Below are 23,712 nucleotides of genomic sequence, written 5' to 3' on the forward strand. Positions count from 1 at the left end.
TACTACTGTGATTTTTACTTTCATGTATTTTCTTGTTACTAATTACTAATTTTCTTTTCAGCTAAAAAACGTCCCATTTATCCTTCTTTTAAGTCCAGTTTAGTGGTGGTGGGCTTATTTACTTTTTGTTTATCTGGAAAACTTTATTTATTCTTCAATTCCAAATGATAACCTTGCTAGGTAGAGTAATCTTGGTTGAAAGTTTTTTTTTTTTTTTCTCTCCTCTCTCAGAGCTTTCAATAAATAATGCCAGTGTCTTTGGAACTGCAAAGTTCCTGCTGAGAACTCTGGTGATAGCCTTATGGGGATTCCCTTGTACATAACAAGTTGTTTTTCTCTTGTTGGCATTAAGACTCTCTAACTTTTGGCATTTTAATTGTAATGAGTCTTGATGTGGATATCTATGGATTCATCTTTTTGGGAGCTTTACAGGCTTTCTGGATCTGGATGTCTTTCTTTTCCCAGATTAGGGAAGTTTTCAGCTATTATTTCTTGAAATAAATTTTCTGCTTCTTTCTCTCTCTCTTCTCCTTCTGGGACCCTTGTAATGTGAATGGTGAATGTTATCTCACTTGATGTTGTCCCACAGATCACTTAAACTATCTTCACTTTTTAAAATTGTTTGTTTTTACTGCTCTGATTGAGCCCTGCTTTCTAGATCACTGATTCTTTAGAGTCAGTCTGCTTTTGAACTCCTTTAGTGTGTTTTTCAGTTCAGTTATTGTGTTCTTCAGCTCTGTGACTTCTGTTTGGTACTTTCTTATATTTTCTGCCTCTTTAAGTTCTCATTGTATTCATTCATTCTTCTCTGAAGTTTAGTGAGCATCTTTATGACCATTACTTTGAATTCTTTAACAGGTATATTACTTACATCTTTTTCATTGAGGTTTTATATTCTTTTTGAGGTTTCATATTCTTTTTGAGGTTTTATATTCTTTCTTGCTTGGAACATACTCTTCTGTTTCCTCATTTTGCTTGACTCTCTGCATTTGTTTCTATGTATTATGCAAAAGAGGTACCTTTACCAGTCTTGAAGGAGTGGCTTTGTGTAGGTGAAGAAATTTACTATTTAACCATGCCCTAATTCTTGCTTGTCTTTTGAACATTTGTGGTTGTTTAACTAGTTTGATTTATTCTTGATAAGTCCCCATTGTTGAAGGTGCACCAAGACCTGTCACGATCCAAGGAGAAGGATCTCAGTTAGCACCTAGTTTCAGGCTGATTGGAAGTCTGACCCTCAGGCAGTAGCTTTCAAAGTATGTAAATATATACATTCTTGTGGGGCTTTAATCATGCACACTGCTGGCCTCCATAGTCCCATCTGTCCCTTCTCCTATAGCAGATTAGTAAATGGATCCCCTTCATTATAGTATAGGTGGTTTTTAAGCTGCTGACTTTGTACTTGTTCCTGGGGCAAGTGAGACTGCATTTAAGTCCTTTAAAAGGCATATCTCCATTTCCTACAGTCCTTTGTGTCACTTGGATGTAAGCTTCATTGTTTGTCTAAGCCAGATGTTTTGGGGGCTTGTCTCTCTGGTGAAGGTCCCAAGGGTTGGGTGCTTGATGTGGGGCAAAAACCCCTCCCTTCTTTGAGAGAAACTCTGGACTTATGAGGTCCCTTCCTATTGAGTGTCTCTGTTTCTGGGGTGGGGATTTTGGAAATACTATGTCTCTGCCTCTCTGTCTCATTCTCCATGTGGTCTTTTTATCTTTTGTTGTTGTGGAGGAACATTTCAACTAGTTTTCAGTTCTTTTTTTTTTCAGAGGGAATTGTTCCACATGTAGCTGTAGATTTGATGTGCACAGGAGGAAGTGAACTCAGTTTCTTTTTACACCACCATTTTGGACAGACTCTTCCTACCATGCCCTTGATTTTGCTATTCTCTCTACTTGAAATGCCTCCCCCAGAAAGAAGAATTCTTCAATTCTTCGGGCAAGTATCTCCCCATCTGCAAGGTATTTCCTGTGCTCCCTCCACATTGCCTTTCTGTTAACAATATTTTGTTGAAGACACTACAGCATCTGTATTTCAGTATAGTTACTTACAGTTTTATGTACACCGAATTTCAGTATACATTTTATTACTGTGTTAGCATTCTAGCTGGACTGTAAGCTTCCTGAGGAAAGAGATTGTCTTCTTCTTTTATCCTAACATATGACTCTGAGTCAAGCTAATTGTTCAGGAAGGGGCTGATAGAGAGGAAGGGAATAGCTTTCATTAAGCACTTTATATGTGTCTGACATGTACTACACAGTTCATCATTTCTAATTTAATCCCTACAACAAGCCAACAGAATATTAAGATGTTAATATCTCCATTTTACAGATGAGGAAACAGGTTCAGAGAGGTTAAGCAATGTTAGGTGCCCCAAATCTCCTTATTTTCTGGGCCATCTTTTTTGAAAGAAAACTGTATTTCCAGATATTTTCACTGCTTCACTTCCTCCACTTTCCTCATTTAATTCCTCATGCAACTGGTTCTGACTTCTGCCCACACCTCTGTACCCACACTACTTTACAAAGCTCAATAATTAAGTTCATATTGTGAAATCCAGTGAGTCATTTTCAGTACTTTCTGCCACATTTGCCATTGCTGACCATTCCACTGTTTCTGCTCCATTTTCCTTTTCTCCTGGCTTTCCTTCCTTTGTAATGATTCATGTTGATGTTCTGGGTTCTGCCTTCTTTTCTGCTGGAATACACACTTCCCATGGTTTTTTAATCTCTATTTTAGCCCTGACTTTTTCCTTAACCTTTAGACTAATAATTCCAACACTGATTCCTGAATATATCCATTTGAATGAGCCACAGGCACCTCTGACTGAACTAGTACCAAATCATTCTTATTATTCTACCCCTTTCTTTACATCTCAGGTCCTCCTGTGTTTCCTTTCTCAGGGAAGGCTAGCATTATTCATCTACCCAGTTGTTTAGCTGAAATCCAAGGAAACATTAGATTCGTCCCTTTTTATCATCTCCCACATCCAATAATAACTAAATCTGACAGATTTTATCTCTTAAACATATCTCCAACCTTCTTCTAGGAGGATGTATCACATATTGGTTAAAACATGGGCTCTGGGGCTAGACTTCTTGGGTTCGACTTGTACCCCTGCTACCTGGGCAATTATGTCTTTATTTTCTCACTAGAAAAATGAAAATAACATTAATACTGGCATCTAATGGCATCTGTAGGAAGGAATGTGTTATTTCATTTGAATCACTTAGTGATTGTCACTTAAAACATGCTTGATAAGTACTAGAACAATTTTTATTATTTTACCTATTCTGGCTACAATCTAATTGGCTATTCCATTTATGTTGTTGTCTTGATGTATTATCTGATAAAATCTCAAGTAAGTTTATTACTCATATGCAGAAAAGAGAAAACAGCAGACCAGCCCCGAGGCTGTTATTTTTACTGGGGCCTGTGTGCAGGATTTGTTCTTAGCTGGCATCTGGAAGCTTGGCTCTCAAACCATTCCATAACTGATAAGGATGGGTTTACTGTGCATGGGCCATCTGTACAATATTTATTTATCATCTAATTAAAATGAGTACTTATAGTTCTCAATTGTATAATGTGCTTTAGGCCAAACACCTGGTTTCCTTCTAACAGTCTGGAATTTGGTATGTATTTGACAGGGGGTGCCATGTGACCAGCCTTCTCCAATAAAAACATTAAGCACTCAGTGACTAGTGGACTTACTTGGACAGAAGCATTACGCACATGTTACTGATTTTTTTTTTCCTGCTAGAGAAAGAAGCAAGCTCAATGTGAACCCTCACAGAAGAGAGAAAGCATGGGAGGACTTCATCAGTCACTTATCCAGACCTCACCTGTATCTTTTTCCCTTACTGATCCTGGCCTATATCCTTTTGTTGCAATAAGTCTCCCCATAAATATGATTATATGCTGAGTTCTTCTAGCACATTACTGAATGTGTGAATGGCCTTGGGGATCCCCTCAACCCCCCAAACCTGCTTAGTTCTTAAAAACCAAACATTTACAGATTTCTGGTTCTGCTAGGATATAATAGCCCTATTCTTTCAAGGCCCTTTCTCTTCCCAATAAATTCCTTAGATACAACAGAACAAACAAACATAGAAAGATTGGAAGGTAGAAGAAGGTGGGCTATCTAGAGATCTCAGGATTTGAGAAACAACGGGGTGCTGAGTGACCTGGGTCTCCTTATGCCCCTCATGTAACTCAGACAAGGCACTGCAGAAACCTCCAACCCAGAACCAACAACAGGCATAAACAAGAAAAGCTCAAAGAAAAGCTTGTTTCCCCTAGCTAAAACATTAGAAGGGTGGCTGTTGTAGGTAGAATAATATACCCAGTACACACATCCTAATCCCTGCCTGTTATCTTACCATGAAAACTGACTTTGCAGATGTGATTAAGGTTAATCATCATGAGAGAGAGAGATCACCTAGGTGGACCTAACATGATCATGAGTCCTTAAAAGTACCTTTCCCAGCTGAGGTCAGTTTCAGAGAGAGAGAGAGAGAACTATAGAAGAATAGTCAGAGAGCCATTCGGTGACTCTGAAGATGCAGAAGTGGTCAGAAGACAAAGAACGTGGGCAGCCTCCAGAAGCTGGAAAAGACAAGGAAATGGATTCTCCCTTAGCACCTCAAGAAAGGAACACAGCTTTACTGATGCAGTGATTTTAGCTCAGTGAGGGCCATGTCAGACTTCTGACATATAGAATTGTAAGGTCATGGTTTTGTATTGTTTTAAATCATTAGATCTATGGTAATTTGTTATAGCAGAAATAGGAAATAAGTAGAGATTCTGGTGCCTGGAAGTAGAATGTGACTATAACAAGAACCTAAAAACATGGAGACTTTGTAATTGAGCAGTAGGCAGAGGCTGGAAGAATTTGGAAAAGCATGATAGAAAAAAATCTAGATTGCCTTGAATAGACTGTTAGTAGAAACATGGATATTGAAGTCATGCCTGGCAGTAAGGGTTCAGGAGGGAGAAGAGCTTGATAAAGAAACATAAATTGCCTTAGATAAAACTAAGATGTTTTGAATAGACCGTTAGTAGAAAATGGACATTGAATGTTCCTTTAGTGAGGGCTCAGAAGGAAATGAGGGATTTTTTTTTTCCTGATACTGGAGGAAAGAGGATCCTTGTCATTTGGTGGTAGGAAGCTTAGCAGAAGTGTGTTCTGTAGTTATGAAGAAAACACAACTGGTAAATAATGAACTTGGATATTTAGGTGAGGAGATCTAAGCAAAGTGTTGAAAGTATAGCCTGTTTTCTTTTCGATGCTTATGATAAAATGCAAGAAGAAAGAGAGAAATTGAGGGAAGAACTATTGAAAAATAAGTAACAGGGGCTTGATGATTTGGGAAATTCTTAGCTTATCCAGATGGCAAAAATACTAAAATTAAGAGGTCAGTTTCAGAAAAGTAGGTCTAGAGAAAAAGCTGAGAGTGTCTAGACCTCATCTTTTGCTAATGCCTCGAAAGATTGAAAGAGTATTCAGTTATACAAAACAATCTTTGAAGACACTAGGCATGTGACCCACAATCTTCTTAGTCATATCAGAAAAAGCCAAAAATAGAGAGATGAAAGATCTTTGGAAGAACTTCTTGGTTAATGGAGTGAATCCCCATCACAAATGTGGGAGACCCAAAAGGCTTTTTGAGAACATTATCACAGCAAAATGACTGCCTATTTTGACCAAGAGGGACAGAGAACATGAAATGAAGGTGGGGCCAAGCAGAGAGCTAATCTTTCACCCCATTTTCCTATCTCACAGAAGCAGATGGCATGCTCTAATTCCCTTCTCAGGTGGTTTCCCTGGGCTGAACATGGAGTTATATTCCCAACATGCACCCAGCAGAAGTAGGAAATGCTCTAGTTGTCCCCACTCTCAGTGGTGTCTATGAAAATGAGTGGGAAGTTTCCATTCTTTTCCAGGTGGCACTCTAATTTCCCCAATAGGTAGTGTTAGCAGGCCAAGCAGGGAGCTGACCTTCCATCCCTTGCCTGGTGGAAGCAAGCAGTCGTGATCCAATTTGTTTGCCAGGGTAGTGTCAGTGGGTCCAGCAGAGAGCTGAGCCTCACCCTCATGTAACAAGAACTAGACAAGAGGACAATGTGAGGTGGGGTGCAGCACCAGTAGGTTTTTACCACCTTTGCTCTATTGCCAGTGGGGTGCAGCCAGGGTGATTGTCTATCACAGTTGGCATGAATGGGACTGAATGACATCATGCAAATCTACCTGTCCCTGTGTCAGAAAGGTAGGAAAGATGAACCTCCAGACCCACCGGGCAGCAATGAGGCAGGGGAACTGAAGAGAGGCAGGACCAACTGGCACTCTACTTTGTTTCCTCTCTCCATGTGTTGGCAGGGCCCAGCAGGGAGGCGACTTACATGTTGGAAGCAATGAGGTGGTAGAGTTGGTGCCCCACTTTTACCAGGAAGTTGTAAGCAGTCCTAAGGAGTGAGATGAACTACCCTACCCAACTACAATGAAGCAGTGAGAGCCCAACTTTTGTCAGGGGGACTGACTGTTAAAATAAGAATAAGAATAAGAAAGTAAAATACAATGCAGAGTCTCATCACATAATATTCATGATACAACAGAGAATCCCTCATTATACAAAGAAAGAGGAAACTCACAAAATGAATGAGAAAAGGCAACATATCAACACTGAGATGAATCAGATCCTGAATTATCTGACAGTGTAAATACAGCAATCATAACAGTACTTGAATAATCAGTTACACATTTTCTTGAAACAAAATCAAAAACAAAAAACACAATAACAGACAAAGAAGTTGTACAAAGAACCAGACAGGAATCAATACTGATACAAAAACCCTGCTAGGTTACAAAAGGTTGATAGGCTCAGTAGTAGAGTGGAGATGACAGAGGATAAAGTCATTGAACCTGAAGGTAGATCAATAGAATTTGCTCATTCTGAACAACAGAGAAAATAGAAACAAAATAAATAGAGTCCCAGAGATCTGTGGGTGAATAACAGAAGAGCAGAGTCTTTAAAGGAGAAGAGATACAAATGGGATTGAAACAATATTTAAAGAAATAATGGCTGAACACTTCCCAAATTTGGTGAAATATATAAAACTACAAATTCAAAACACTTAGTACTATTGAACTGAATGTTTGTGTCCCCTCTCAATTCATTTTGAAGCCCTCACCCCCAGTGTTTTGGTATCTGAAGGTAATAGAAGGTGTAGCCCTTATAAATGGGATTGGTGCCCTAATGAGAAAAGACACAAGAGAGATGATCTTACTTTCTGCTATGTGAGGATATAGCAAGAAGCCATCTCAAAACAGGGACCAGGCTTCCATTAGACCCTAAATCAGCCACCACTTTGGTCTTGGACCTCTAGCCTCCAGAACTGTGAGTAATAAATGTTTGTTCTTTAAGCCACTTAGTCTGTGGTATTATGTTGTAGCAGCCTAAGCTAACTAAGACATTGAGTGGACCACAAATAGGATAAACCCAAAGAAATAAGTTCTAAGACATATCATAGTTAAGCCTCTGAAAATTGAAAAGAACTAAAAAACAAACAAACAAACAAACAAACAAAAAAACTTGAAAGCAGCCAGAGAGCAAAGATTCATTACTTATATGTTTACCCCAATTGTAATGACAATGGGTTTGACATCTGAAGCCATGTAGGCCAGAAGGAAGTGGCCCAACACATTTTTTAGTACTGAAAGAAAAGAACTGTCAACTCCCAAACTTGTATTTTTTTTTCCTTCAGGATGAAGGGAAAATAAAGACATTTTTAGTTGAAGGAAAAGTGAAAGATTTATTGTTGGCAAACTTACCCTTTAAGGGTGGGTAAAGGAAGTTTTCTAAAGAGAAAGGAAATGATGACAAAAAAAGTCTGGACTTTCATAAAGAAAGAACAATGGCATAGGTAAAAATTAGGGTAAATATAATAGACTATCTTACTTCTTGTGAATGTCAAATCATTTTTGATGACTAAAATAAAATTTAAAAATCTTTGATATGGTGCTCAACGTTTATAGAGAAAACATTTTAGACAATAATACTTTATAAGTAGGGAGGGTAAATGAACCTCAATGGGCATAAGATTTATTGGAAGTGATAAAATGTTGGTAACAGTATACAATGGTTGGTTATGTATGTATACATCAATACTTTTAACAAACACTGAGAAAACCATACAGAACCATATATTCAAAAATAGCACAGGAGGCGCCTGGGTGGCTCAGTTAGTTAAGCATGGGACTCTTAGTTTTGGCTCAGGTTATGATCTCATGGCTGGTAAGATCAAGCCCATGTCAGGTTCCACACTCAGTGGGGAGCCTACCTGAGACTCTCCCTCTGCCCCTTCCCCAACTCTCACATGCAAGCTCTTTCTCTCTCTCTAAAATAAGTAAATAAATCTTTTTAAAAACACTACAAATAAATTATAATGGAATCCTAAAAAATATTTGTGTAACTGACAGAAAAGTAAGAAAAGAATACTGGAAAACAGGAGAAACAATCAGGAAACTGGTAATAAAATCACAGATGGAAGCCTAACACAATGATTATTTCGAATGTCAATGATCAAAATACACCAATTAAAAGACAGAGATAAGCATAATGGATTAAAAAAATCCAACATTGGGGGCGCCTGGGTGGCTCAGTGGGTTAAGCCGCTGCCTTCGGCTCGGGTCATGATCTCAGGGTCCTGGGATCGAGTCCCGCATCGGGCTCTCTGCTCAGCAAGAAGCCTGCTTCCCCCTCTCTCTCTCTGCCTTCCTCTCCGTCTACTTGTGATCTCTCTCTGTCAAATGAATAAATAAAATCTTTAAAAAAAAAATCCAACATTGTTGCTTACAAGAAATTCACTTCAAATTAATGACAGTTTGAAAGTAAAAGGTAAACATAAATAAAAAAAAGAATTGCATATGTTAATATCAAAGTAGACTTCAGAGCAAAGAAAACCAATTTTATCAATATTTTCAAGAATATAGATCAGGAGAGAATACTTTCCAATTTATTTTATGAGGCCCATATTACCCTAGGTAGAGGACCTGAATAGACATTTTTCAAAAGAAGATGCACTGAAAAGACACGTGAAAGATGCTCACATCACTCATTGTCAGGGAAATGCAAATCAAAACCACAGTGAGGTATCTGTCACCTTGTCAGAATGGCTAGTATCAAAAAGACAACAAATAAAAATTATTGGCAAGGATGTAGAAAAAAGGGAACACTTGTGATCTATTAGTGAGAATGTAAGTCGGTGCAAACACTACAGAAAACACTATGGAGAATCCTCAAAAAACTAAAAATAGAAATACCATACAATCCAGTAATTCCACTACTAGGTATTACCCAAAGAAAACAAAAACACTAATTCAAAGATATATGCACCCCAGTCTATTATAGTATTATTTATAGTAGCCGAGATATGGAAGCAACCTAAGTGTCTATCAATAGATGAATGTATAAAGATATGGTATATATACCATATCTTTATTTATAACAGAACATTACTCAGCCATAAAAAGACTAAAATCTTGCCATTTGTGACATGACAATATGGATGGACCTTGAAAGTATAATGCTAAGTGAAATAAATCAGACAGTGAAGGAAAAAATCCATATAATTTCACTTATATGTGGAATCTAAAAATCAAAACAAATGAATGAATACAAACAAACAAAAAGCAGAAGCAGACCCATAAATACAGAAAACAAACTGGTGGTTGCAGAGGGGAGGTGGAATGGTGGACAAAATAGGTGAAGGAGATTAAGAGTTACAGACATCCAGGTATAATATAAATAAGACATGGGGATGAAAAATACATCACAGGAGATATAGTTAATAATATTGGACTAATCTTGTATGATGACAGGTAGTGATACATTTATTGTGGTGAGCATTTTATATATAATTCTTGAATCACTAGGCTGTTCATCTAAAACTAATATAATGTTGTATGTCAGTTATATGTCAATTAAAAAAATTGAAAAAATACTTAAGGAATATTTTAACAATGATGTGCAAGGCTTGTACATTGAAAACTATAAAATAAATTGCTAAAAACAGTTAAAAGGAGTGCCTGGCTGGCTCAGTGGGTTAAGCCTCTGCATTCGGCTCAGGTCATGATCTCAGGATCCTGGGATCAAGCCCCGCATCAGGCTCTTTATTCTTCAGGGAGCCTGCTTCTTCCCCTCTTTCTGCCTGCCTCTCTGCCTACTTGTGATCTCTCTCTGTGTCAAATAAATTAGTGAAAATGAAAACAAACTTTTTTAAAAATTAAAAGTAGTTAAAGAACTCCTAAAAAACAGAACAATAAACCGTGTTTATGGATTCAAAGATTTAATATTGTTAAGATGGCAGTACTCTCCAAAGTGATCTATGGATTCAGTGTAATCTTAACAAAATCTCAACAGCCTTACACTCTATATATATGAGTAGCAAAGAGAACTCGTACATCCCAATTTCCAAACTGAATACAAACTACAGTATTTAAAATAGTCTGGTACTGGCATAAACATAGATATGCAGACCAATGGAACAGAATTGAGAGCACAGAAATATATATATATATATATATATAAGGTCATTTGATTTTTTTTTTTTTTAACAAGGGCACCAAGACCATTCAGTGAGGGAAAGGATAGTTTCTTCATCAAATGAATGTTGTTGACACAACAAGAAATTCACATGGAAAAAACTGAAGTTGGACCTCAACCTCATCGAAAACACAAAAATTGGTTCAAAATAAATAAAAAACCTAAATGTAAGAGCAAGAGTTATAAAAACTCTTAGAGAAAAGCATAGAAGTAAATGTACATAACCTTGGATTTGGGAATGGATTCTCAGACATGACACTAAATTCACAAGAACAAAAGAAAACATAGATTGGGTTATAAAAAATTAAATACTTTTGTGCATCAGTAGACACTATTAAGAAAGTGAAAGTCAACCTACAGATGGGGGAAAATATCTGCAAATAATTTATTCAAAAGGGGCTGGTATCCACATATGTAAAGAATCCTTACAACTCAAGAACAAAAAGACAAACAACCCAATTACAAAACGGGCAAACAAGACGAATAGAAATTTTTCCAAAGAAGATATACAAATGGCCAACAAGCATATGAAGATATGTTCAACATTAGTCATTAGGAAAATGCAAATCAAACCACAATGCAGTACCATTCAGATCCACTAGGTGGTATAACTTAAACAAAATAATACAAGACAAAAAACAACTGTTGAAGATGTGGAGAACTTGTGACCCTCAAACACTGCTGGTAAAAATGTAAAATGGTGTGAATGGTATAGAAAACAGCTTGGAAATTCCTCAAAAAGTTAATCATAGAATTGCCATATGCCATAGTCCACTTCTAGATATATACCCAAAAGGATAGAAACATGTACTCAAACAAAAGTTTGTACACAAATGTTCCTGACAGCACTATTTACAATAGCCAAAAGGGGAGACAACCCAAATATCTATCAATGGATGAATGGATAAATGAAATAAAACAAACATACCTGTACAATGGAATATTATTCGGTCTTAAAAAAGAATGAAGTACTAATATATGCTACAACATAGATGAATTTCAAAAAGATTATGCTAAGTGAAAGAAGCCAGACCCAAAAGGTTGTGTATCATGATTCCACTTACATGAAATATCTGAGTAGGTAAATCCTTAGGGACAGAAAGTAGATTGGTGCTTATAGGGTCTGGGGATGTGAAATGGGTAGTGACTGCTTAATGGGTATGAAGTTTCCTTTATAGATGATGAAAATGTCTTGGAACTACATAGAGGTGATGTTTGCAAAACCTTGTGAATCTACTAAATGCCACTGAATTGTATACTTTAACATGGTTAATTTTATGTTATGTGAATTTCATTTTATTAAAAAAAAGGGTGGGTATTCATGGAGGAGGGAGACTCAGGGATGTGTATAAAACTGCTATTTTATAAAGGAAAGAATAAGAAACAGAGTCTGCAATTAGGTAAAAGATATGGTGTATGCACTATTAAGCCATTTTTTAATAGGCTAACAGTTTCATGCAAAAATCATGGTGTTGGAATGTCCCTAGGGACAACATTCTATTGATCTAATATTTTAATTAACTTAATTAAGAATATATCAGAATGTCATGCTCTTTTATTAGCAGTAGAGCTAATACTGACCAGTGATTAACACAGTGCTTGGCACAGAGTAGGTCCTTACTAAATGGTAATTACTACAGACAGACTTGAGGGTTGGCCCTGCCTTCCTCAGTTCTGCTCCAATACCTTGCAAAGGGCAGGACACAGGCAAGACATACTGCAGAGAGGAAAAAGGAGCCACAACCTTTAGCTCTGGGACATGCCACTATGAAAAGTGTCTCCTGCAGGCTGTGCTAGGGCAGAGGGGCTGGAAAGCGGCATCACTGTGCTGTATCCAGAGGGCCCAAGGGTAACAAACTATAGCACAGGAAAGAATCACAGGAAGTGCAAGCTGCTGCAGAGGAAGAGGGGATACCAGGGCAAGTCTGATGACTAATGGCATGTGAACAGCTTACTTGGACTCCATCTTTATGTGCTATCCCTTTTTGCATCTTCCTTTCCTGAACCTGCTTCTTCAGCCTCCTTCTCTGTGTCTTCTCCAGCCACAGGTCATCTAAATTGATGCTTGGGTGCTGAGGAATGATGCTCCTGGGTTGTAAAGGAATCTCCCTGGGTACATCCTCTGCAGAGACGGAGGGGAGTGTCCATGCCCTCTGAACTGGCTCAATGTGAAAAGCTTTCTGACTGTGGGAGCAAATGGGCTTCTTGCCTTGTTCTTCCCACTGCATGTGGTTCTGGAAAGCAGAGAGGAGAACGTATCAACTGGACACAGTGTCCTTTTCCTGTTTAGTTTTTTTTTTTTTTTCAGTATTACTCCATCTTTTGGTTAATCCTCAAAATACAGATTCCAGTGAAATACTTTGTTCACAGTAATTTTGGAAAATGTGAAGATTAGGAATAAACAAATCTTGTTTCTGCTAAAATCTATACTTTTAAGACTATTTTAAAAAATCAAGTGTTCCACCTTGATCAAAGAAAGTCTTGAAAGTAATTACTGAACTTGGCATGCTTATTAGAAATACTTTTTAAAGGTAAATAGTTGGGGCAAATGTTCTTGCTTAAACAAATATCCCCTAAGAATAGAATTTGAACACAAACACACTCAGGCACTTCTTACTTATTTCTTGGCTCAGACATTAACTCAGCGTACACACAGCTTCACCTACCTATGCTGCCCCCACTCTGTCCCAGTTTAGTTATCTACTCAGGCACTCTAACTAAATTCAAAATAAAGTTTGTCCCTCCTAACAGAATACTTCAGGTTTGTGCTGATATGGCCATCCTTTCTGTTATGATCAACCCACAGGCACTGAGAAATGAAGCTCTTTCATTCACAGGTGTTCTTCAAGTCTCATGACTCCCACCTCCACCCCACCCTGCAGGACACCTCTTTCACATACTCCTTTGGAATGTCATCCTCAATACTTTGTGTATATTATTTGGTCGAAACAAATGTGAAATTTCTTTTAACTATTTTAAGAGTTTACCTTAAATAATATACATGTAAATATGTATATGTATATATATACCCACTTCCATGGGGAGAGAAAGGAAGGCAGAGGAGGAGGAAGAGAAGGGAGCATAATTGTTGCTTATGGTTTTGGGGTTCAGCCTGGGAACTCAGACTTTTCAAAACTCTCCAGGTGATTCTAATATGCACCCAAAGTTTAAAATCACTGTTTATTCTGTTTTGTTTTGTTTTGTTTTTGTTTTAGCTCCCAAATATTGCTTTGTTTGTTTGTTTGTTTATTCCTCTAAGTTTAAAAAGTGCTTTCATTTAGTTTTCTTTCCCCAACTCCACTGTGAGTTAGAAAGAGGTGGTATATTATCTATATCTTACAGTTAGAGTCTCAGAGAACTTCAGCAATGGCCTGAGTTCACACAGCTCGGTGTGTCATCGTATTGTGATTCTAAACCCCATGTCCACTCACTATTCTACATCGTATAAATTCCTGTTGTTTCATAGGTAGATAGAATGACTCCAAAAAAAAGGAAGAACAACACCTCAGACTCTCCTAACTCTCAAATTCCCCCCAAAAGGAATGAATGTTAATTGAGCACATCTGTATGCAAGGCTCCCTTTTATGCACTTTAGGTACACGAGATAAAGAAGATGGGCCCTTGCCATTCAGCAAGTAAATGACATTAAGCCTTCTGGAAGGAAATTAAGCCACCTGATCCTGGCACTTCCATAAGAATGCAACTTACTGCCACTAAAGTTGAACTCACTTGTTTTCAAGTTAGGAGGTGACTTGGACTTTTCCATCACACCTCTCCCTACTCTTCTACCAGCCTGTACCTGAGTTGTTGGTGGGGCCTCTTCATGCTATCATGAGAGCTTTATCCTCAACTTTCCTTTCATCATAATTTTAGAACATTAGCACTTTCATAGCTTGGTTATGGGCCTTTAGAGAGAATGCGGGCTGAAGACTGAGTGTTCTAAATGCAAAAGTTTACCTTGATTTTTTCTGTATGCTCAATAGAAAAGAGTTAACTCCCCTCCCACACCTTTTCCTACCTTGGGAGGCTACTAGAGTCATATATCCATTTACTTACCAAAGAGCTTTGTTATCAGGAAAAATGGTCTTGTTCTGAGGCTATTAAATAGAGCAGTAGTTTGCAAAGTGTGGCTCCAGTCAAGCAGCAGCACCCAGTATGGTGAACAGCCTCTAAGATGATCCCCAAAGACCTCACCTGGTTGGTGCAGGCCCTTGTCTGAGCCTCTCTTCTTGAGAGTGGGCTGGACTTAGTGACTCTCTTCTAATGAACAGAATATGGCAGAAGGAATGGGATGCCACTTCTGAGATTATATTATAGGAAGGCTGTGGCTTCCATTTTGGGGGGCCTCTCCTGGATACATTGCTCTGCAGGAAGCCAAGTGACATACTGACTGTGAAGAGTGTTATGGAGAGGCTCATGTGGCAGGAAACTGATGTCTCCAAACAACAGCCATGTCACAGAGCATATGTGTAAGCCAGACATCCTGCAGTCCAGCCTTGAGATGAGTGCTGCCATTGCCAAAACACTGACTACAGCCTTGTGAAAGACTCTGAGCCAAAAGCACCCAGCTAAGTAAGGCTGGTTATGTAGCAATGGATAGCTCATACTCTTGGGAACCTGCTGAAGTGCACATTTTCAAGCCCGATCAAGACTTTTCTGAATTAAAAGTGGGGCCAGTAATCTGTTCATAATGCCCTCGAGGGATTATGTTACATGGCTAGTTTGAGAATCATTGTACTAGAGAGACAGGTAAGTAAGAGAGAGGCAAGGCAGAGCAGGCTGTTCTGTGCTCCTCATATATCCCAGGGTGGAGGGTCAGGGAGCAGACTGTGGGGTTAGTTAAGCTGAGTTTGAATCCTGGCTGTGGCTCTTACCAACAGAGTTGCTTTGGGAAACTTTCCTTAACTTCCTCTCTATTTCTCCACCTTAAAATGGGAATACTAATACTTTTCAGAAAAGTTATCAGAACTAAATGAGAGTATCCATACAGCACTTGGCATAATGTCTGTCATACACATTGCATCAATATATAGTAGCCAATACTGCTGTTTTTATTAATAAGTAGACAGGGATGAGAGGGCTGTGGTGGTAATAGAGTCCTATCTCTGAAATGATTTGTTTTCAGGTCCTACTTCAGCACTTCACTATAAACATGCTACTCAGCATTAAACTCATTCTCTGATTTTTCATTTTTATTTTGGAGAATCTTGACATTTTTACTTGGGAAAGTTCTAGTACAAATCTGTAATTCTCTTTGTAGTATTCAGCAGTACAGTTTAGGTTTATTCAGTTTGCATCCTTGTAAAGTAACCTTGTTCTGTACAAATGAATAAGATGCTCTCCAAATCTCTCTCTGTTTAGTATCAGACATCAGTCAGCACAAGCAAGGCAGAAAGCAGTAAGATAGAAAAGACAACTTCCTTATACAGGAAAAGCAATTTAAACGGCATCATAGGAAACTCTGGAATCCAGAAAGAAGAGGTACAACATTTTTCAAGGTCATTTTTTAAGAAAACAATTGTTAATGCAGAATCCTATGTGCAGTGAAAATATCCTTCAGGAATGAAGGAAAAATCAAGACATTCTCAGAGAAAGGAAAACAGGGAATATTTTACCATCAGATATGCCCTTAAAAATGGTTAAAATATGCAACAATCAGACAAGAAAAAATAAAAGGCATTCAGATTTGTAAGGAAGAAGAAGTAAAACTGTCACAATTTGTAGACGAAATGATACTATATATCGAAAACCATAAAAAGTTCATTAAAAACACTATTAGAACTAATAAATGAGTTCAGTAAAGTCACAGGACATAGAATTAATTAACAGAACTCTATTGCATTTCTATAAAAATAATGAATTAGCAGAAAGAGAAATTGAGAGAATACTTCCATTTACAATTACCTCAAAAAGAATAAGATACCTACTAACAAGGAGGTGTAAGACCTGTATGCTGAAAACTAGAAGACACTGATGAAAGACATTAAAGATGACACAAATAGGTAGAAAGATATCCCACGTTTATGGAAAATAAGAATTAATCTTATTAAAATATTGATAATACCCAAATCTATCTACAGATTCAATGTAAACTCTGCCAGAATACTAATATCATTTTTCAAATAACTGCAACAAAAAAATCCTAAAATTTGTATGGAACCACAAAAGACCCTGAATAAGTGAAAACAATCTTCAGAATGAAGAACAAAGCTGGAGATTTCAAGATACACTAGAAAGCTGTAGTAATCAGAACAATGTAGTACTGGCACACAAACTGACATATAGATCAAGGGAACAGAATAGGAAGTCCAGAAATAAACCCACACTTACATGATCAATTAGTCTATGACACAGGAGGCAACAAAATACAATGGGAAAAGTCAGTCTCTTCAATGAATGGTGTTGGGAAAAACTGGAAAGGTAAGTGCAAAACATGAGACTGAACCATTTTCTTGTACCATACACATAAATAAACACAAAATGGTTTAAAAGCCTAAATGTCAGACCAGAAACAATAAAACTCCCAAAACAAAACATGGGCAGCAAACTCTTGGATATTGGCCTTAGTAATATTTTTCAGAATCTTTCTCCTCAGGCAAGGGCAGCAAAAGCAAAAATAAACAATTGGGACTACATCAAACTTAAGAGATTTTGCATAGCAAAGGAAACAACAAAACGAAAAGACAACTCACTGAATGGGAGAAGATATTTGCAAATGATATATCTGATAAGGGGTTAATATCCAAAATACATTAAAAAACTCATGCAAATTCAACACACACACACAAAACAAATAATCCAATTTAAAAATGGGCAGAGGACCTGAATAGACATTTTTCTAAAGAAGACATCCAGTTGGCCAAGAGACACATGAAAAGATGCTCAACATCATTAATGATCAGGGACGTGCAAATAAAAACCATAGTGGGATATCACCTCACACACATCAGAATGGCTATTACCAAAAAGGCAAAAAAATAGCATTGGTAAAGGTGTGAAGAAAAGGGAACCCTGATGCACTGTTGGTGGGAAGGTAAATTGGTGCAACCACTATGGAAAACAATATGGAGGTTCCTCAAAAAATTAAAAATATTCCTTATATTACACATATGAGTGAAGCCATATAATGGTCTTTCTGATTGACTTATTTCACTTAGCATAATCCTCTCCAGTTCCATCCATGCCGATGCAAATTGTAGGTATTCATCCTTTCTGATGGGTAATATTTCACTGTATAAATGAACCACATTTTTATCCATTCATCTGTTGAAGGACATCTTGGCTCCTTCCACATTTCAACTATTGTGAACATTGCTGCTATGAACATTGGGGTGCAGGTGTCCCTTCTTTTCACTACATTTGTATCTTTGTGGTAAATATTCAGTAGTGCAACTGCTGGGTCATAGAGTAGCTCTATTTTTAACTTTTTGAGGAACCTCCATACTGTTTTCCAGAGTGGCTGTACCAGCTTGCATTCCCACCAAGAGTGTAAGAGAGTTCCCCTTTCTTCACATCCCCACCAATATTTGTTGTTCTCTGTCTTATTGATTTTAGCCATTCTGATGGGTGTGAGGTGGTATCTCATGGTGGTTTTGATTTGCATTTCCCTGATGGATAGTGATGTGGAGCATTTTTTCATGTGTCTGTTAGCCATTTGTATGTCTTTAGAGAAGTGTCTGTTCATGTCTTCTGCCCATTTCTTGACTGGATTTGTCGTTTTTTGGGTGTTGAGTTTGATTAGCTCTTTATAGATGTTGAATACTAGCTCTTTATCTGTTAACATCATTTGCAAATATCTTCTCCCATTCTGTGTGCTGTCTTTTAGTTTTGTTGACTATTTCCTTTGCTGTGCAGAAGATTTATATCTTGATGAAGTCCCAGAAGTTCATTTTTGCTTTTGCTTCTGTTGCCTTTAAAGACATGTCTTGCAAGAAGTTGCTGTGGCTGATTCAGAGAGGTTACTGCCTCTGTTCTCCTCTAGGACTTTGATGAATTGCTGTTTCATATTTAGGTCTTTTATCCATTTTGAGTTTATATTTGTGTATGGTGTAAGAGAAAGGTCCAATCTCATTCTGCTGCACGTGGCTGTCCAATTTTCCCAGCACCATTTTTTGAAGAGACTGTCTCTTGTCCATTGGGTGTTCTTTCCTGCTTTGCCAAAGATTAGTTGACCATAGATTTGAGGGTCCATTTCTGACTCCAGGAAACAACCTGAGTATCACAGAAGGGAGTGGCGTAGGGGTATGGGGTAACCAGGTGATGGGTATTAAGGAGGGCACATGATATGATGAACACTGGGTGCTATATGCAACTAATGAATCATTGAATGCTACATCAAAAACTAATGATGTATTATACTTTGGCCAACTGAACATAATGAACAAAAAGAAAATGTTTACTGAATGAGAAAAAAATTAAAAATAGAACTAACATTTGATCCAGTAATTCCACTTCTGAGTTTTTACCTGAAGAAAATGAAAACACTAATTTGAAAAGTTATATGCACCTCTGTGTTTATTGCAGCATTATTTATATTAGCCAAGGTATAGAAGCATCCCATATGTCATCCATAGGTGAATGTTAAAGAAGATATGGTGTATATAAACAACAAAATATTACTCCACCTAAAAAAGAATGAAATCTTGTCATTTGGGACAACATGGAGAGACCTTGAGGGTGTTATTGTAAGTGAAATAAGTCAAAGAGAAATATCATATAATATCACATATATTTGTGGAACTTAAGAAACAAAACAAATGAACAAACAAAAACTAGTCACAGACTCATAAATACAGAGAACTGGTGGTTGCCAAAGAAAAGAAGGGTGGGAGGATGGATAAAATAGGTGAAGGGGGTTAAGAGATAGAAACTTTCAATTATAAAATAAATCCTGAAGATAAAAAGTACAGTGTAGGGGATATAGTCAGTAATATTATAACAATTTTATATGGTGAGGGATGGTAACTACTATTATTGTGGTGAGAATTTCATAATGTAATTGTCAAATCACTATGTTGTCCACCTGAAACTAATATAATATTGTATATCAACTATACTTCAATTAAAAAAGCTAAAGAAAGTATTGAAACATGATAAAAGTAAGAATCTTGCAACAAACATCAGAAAGAAAAAGAACAATGTAAAGGGTAAAAATATGGATAAATATAACAGATATTCCTTCTCCTGTTGAGATTTCTAAATTATGTGTTGATGTTTGGAACAAAAATTATAACATTACCTGATGTGATTCTCAATGTATTTAGAGGAAATATTTAAGATAATTATATTACAAACATTACTTGTGTTAGGGTATGGAGTCAACCACCCCTCAAATGGACAGAGGACACTCACGATAATGCAAGTCACACAGCGAGGTTTATTTCCAGCTAACTGGGGTCTTAGTATCTGCCTGGCGCAGCGGGTTTCAACAAGGACCCCAAGCACTCAAAGCCAAGGGTTTATATAGCATTTTCAAAGCACTTAACGCACAGTAATTTTCCATAGCTTCATTCATATCTGGCGCCCCACTCTGACGGTTTACTTTTGCATCAGTCCCTGGTGGTTTAGTGAGATAAGCTCTTTACTAATGCATCTGGTCTGTGACGCAGCTGCCCGCTTTCCAGTGCTTATGATTGACTTGTTGTTCAAAACTTGTTGTTCAAAACTTGTTTTTCAAGCTTCCCCTAGTCCCTCTTCCCTCAACTCAGTAAAATGGCTTCCTGGCCTTTGAGATGGCCGTTCTCATGCTAACCCATTCTTACAACTTGAACTGGTAAAATGTCCATACCCATCAACCTTGGTAAGTTGAATATATACAATGTAATATCTAGGCAACTACTAAAAAAATTATGAAAAGAGATGCAAACATGCTATGATACATAAAAATGGAATTCTCAAAAATATTCAAGCAACCCATAGGACTGAGGGAAAAAGAACACAGAAACAACAAACAGAAACCAAAAAATAAAAATAAAAAGGCAGACTTAAACCTTAAGAATTACTTTGAATAGACTAACATAACATAATAAAAAAAGAAAAAAGTTATTTTAAATATAAACAGTCAATAATATATGTTTAAAGACCAATTATAAACAGAGAAGTTCAAAGTGGATTAAAAAACACAACCAAATATATGCTGGTTGTAAGAAAGTCATTTCAAATATAATGATGCAGGTAGGTTGAAATAAAAAGGATGGAATTATGGCTAGTGAGTTCATGTAGAACAATCTGTAAGCAAGGGACAGAACACAAGCTTGAGTTTTAGCACCACATTTTGGAAAACAAATGGGGCACTGCAGAGCTTGTTGCTTTGAGGGATCAGTAGAATTCATATAAACTTAAATGTGTCAGAAGAGGGAATAAAAAGAATGGAACATGCATATTAACAGAAGACTGAGAAATCCTCAGAATCACTAGCAGAACTGACACCAGGTATTTCTATCCTGAAAGCAATAAGTAAATACTGGAGAAGGTGACTGCAACTTCTCATGTGAAGATAGCAATTAAAAACTTCAAGGAACATGAAAAAGTAAAGGAAAATAACACTCCCAAGGATCACAGTAATATTCCATAATCTACCCCAAAGTCATGGAAGTCTATAATTTCTCTGGTAAAGATTTAAAATAACTTTTAAGGAAACTCAGTGAACTACTAGGAAACACAGAAAGGCAATTCAAAGACACCAAGAAAGGAGAGGCCCCTGGGTGGCTCAGTCAGTTATATGTCTGACTCTTGGTTTCAGCTCATGATATGAAGGTCATGAGATCTAGCCCTGTGTTGGGCTTCATGCTGGGCATGGAGTCTACTTAAGATTCTCTACCTTTCCCTATGCCCCCACTCCTCCTCCCAGCTCATGTGCTTTTACTCTCTTAAAAAAAAAAAAAGACATTAAAAAAATAATACATGAATAAAATGAGAAGTTCACAGGAGCAATTTTTTTAAAAGAATGAAATAATTCTTTTTTAAAAAATACATTTTTAATTTATTTGTCAGAGAGAGAGAGAGAGAGAGCGCACAAGCAGGGGGAGCAGCAGTCAGAGGGAGAAGAAGGCTCCTTGCTGAGCAAGAAGCCCAATGCAGGACACAATCTCAGAACCCTGGGATCATGACCTGAGCCGAAGGCAAGTGCTTAACAAACTGAGCTACCGAGGCATCCCAAAAATGAAATAATTCTCAACAAAGCTGGTATAGAGAGAATGTACCTCAACATAATAAAGGGCATATATGACAAGCCCATAGCAAACATCATATTTAACAGTGAAAAGCTGAAAAGTTTCCTCCAAGATCAGGAACAAGACAAGGAGTCCATTCTCCTACTTTGATTCAATATAATATCCGAAGTCATTACACGAGCCATTAGGCAAGAAAAAGAAATGAAGTATCTAAACAGAAAGAGAAGAAGTAAAGCCATCAGTATTTGCAGGTGACATCTTATATATATATAACCCCCAAGACTCACCTAAACAACTGTTGAGACTATTCACAACTTCAATAAAGTTGCAAGATATAAAATCAACACCTAGAAATCAGTTGTTTTTCTCTACACTTATAATGAAACATCTGAATAAGAAAGAGAACTATCCCATTCACAATAGCATCAAAAACAATTAAAATACTTAGGAATAAATTTAAGCAAGGAAGTGAAATATCTGCACAATGAAAGCTATAAGACATTGATGAAAGAAATTAAGGAAGACACAAATAAATGGAAAGACAGTTCCCGTTCATGGATTGGAATAGTTAATATTGTTAAAGTGTCCATACTACCCAAAACCACCTATAGATTCAATACATTCCCTTTAAAAATTCCAATGGCATTCTTCACAGAAATAGAAAAAACAATTTTAAAATTTGTATTAAACCATGGAACACCCCAATAGCCCAAATGATCCTGAGAAAAAACAAAGGTAGAGGGATTTCACTTCCTGATTTCAAATTATACTACAAAGTTATAGTAATAAAAGGATGGTGCTGACACAAAAACAGACACACAGACCAATGGAACAAAATAGAGAGGATAGAAGTAGACCCCGCACCTACATGGTCAACTAATATTTGGCAAGGCAGCCAAGAACATTCAGTGAGGAAACGACAGTCTCACCAATAACTGGACAGCCACATACATAAAAATGAAATTGGACCCCATCTTACACCACTCACAAAATTAACTTGAAATGGATTAAACATGTAAGCAAAAGGCCTGATACCATAAAACTCCTAGAAGAAAACATAAAGAGGCTCCTCGACATTGGTCTCAGCAATGATTTTTTGTATATGACACCAAAAGCACAAGCAATAAAAGCTTGTCATTTTGTCAAAGTCAACAAGTGAGACCATATCAACCTCAAAAGTCTTTGCACAGCAAAAGAAACAACTAAATGAAAAGACAACTTACAAAATAACAGAGAATATTTACAAACCATATATTGGATAAGAGGTAATATCCAAAATATATGAAGAACTCCTACAACTCAATAAAAAAAGAACGAAACAACCCAATTGTTAAAAATGGACAGAAGAACTGAAAGAACACATTTTTCAAAGAAGACATCCAAGTGGCTAACAAGTACATGAAATGATGCTCATGGAAATGTAAATCAAAACAATGAGATGTCACCTGTTAGAATGGCTATCATCAAGAGGATAAGAGATAACAAGTACTGGCAAGAATGTGGAGAATGTAAATTGGTACAGCTACTATGGAAAACAGTATGGAGGTTCCTCAGAAAATTAAAAATAGAACTGCCATATTATTCAGCAGTCCCACTTTTGGGTATATATCCAAAGGAAATGGAAATAGGATACTGAAGAGATATATGTACTGCCATGTTTACTACAGCATTATTCATAATAGTCAAGATATGGAAACAACAGTTTTCTTTCAATGGATGAATGGATTAAGAAGATGTGGTGTATATATAATAGACAACGGAATATTATTCAGCCATGGGAAAGAAGGACATCTTGCCATTTGTGACAACATGGGTGGAGCTTGAGGGCATTGTGGAAAAGTGGGATAAGTTAAACAGAGAAGGACAAATACTATATGATATCACTCACATGTGGAATCTAAAAAAGCTGAATTCATAGAGTCAGAGAGTAGAGTGTTGGCTA

General features: G+C 37.2%; 1 protein-coding gene and 1 long non-coding RNA gene across 4 annotated transcripts in view; one reads left to right on the forward strand and one right to left on the reverse strand.

Moving 5' to 3' along the window:
• Window positions 1–23,712, reverse strand: part of ARHGEF4 (Rho guanine nucleotide exchange factor 4) — a 259,748-nt gene that overhangs the window by 112,178 nt on the left and 123,858 nt on the right.
• The window catches only part of LOC125096118 (uncharacterized), a 107,024-nt gene that overhangs the window by 23,842 nt on the left and 59,470 nt on the right, over window positions 1–23,712 (forward strand). For 2 of the 3 annotated variants that reach the window (XR_007126069.1, XR_007126068.1), the window contains exon 4: window positions 1,765–2,606. The exons of the other annotated variant lie outside the window; for it this stretch is intronic. This is a non-coding gene — a long non-coding RNA (uncharacterized LOC125096118). Of the gene's footprint in view, window positions 1–1,764; window positions 2,607–23,712 lie in introns of those variants that run through there. 3 annotated transcript variants of the gene reach the window in all.

Source organism: Lutra lutra, chromosome 3 (assembly GCF_902655055.1).
Source record: "Lutra lutra chromosome 3, mLutLut1.2, whole genome shotgun sequence".
In the NCBI taxonomy this organism is placed as follows: Eukaryota; Metazoa; Chordata; class Mammalia; order Carnivora; family Mustelidae; genus Lutra; species Lutra lutra.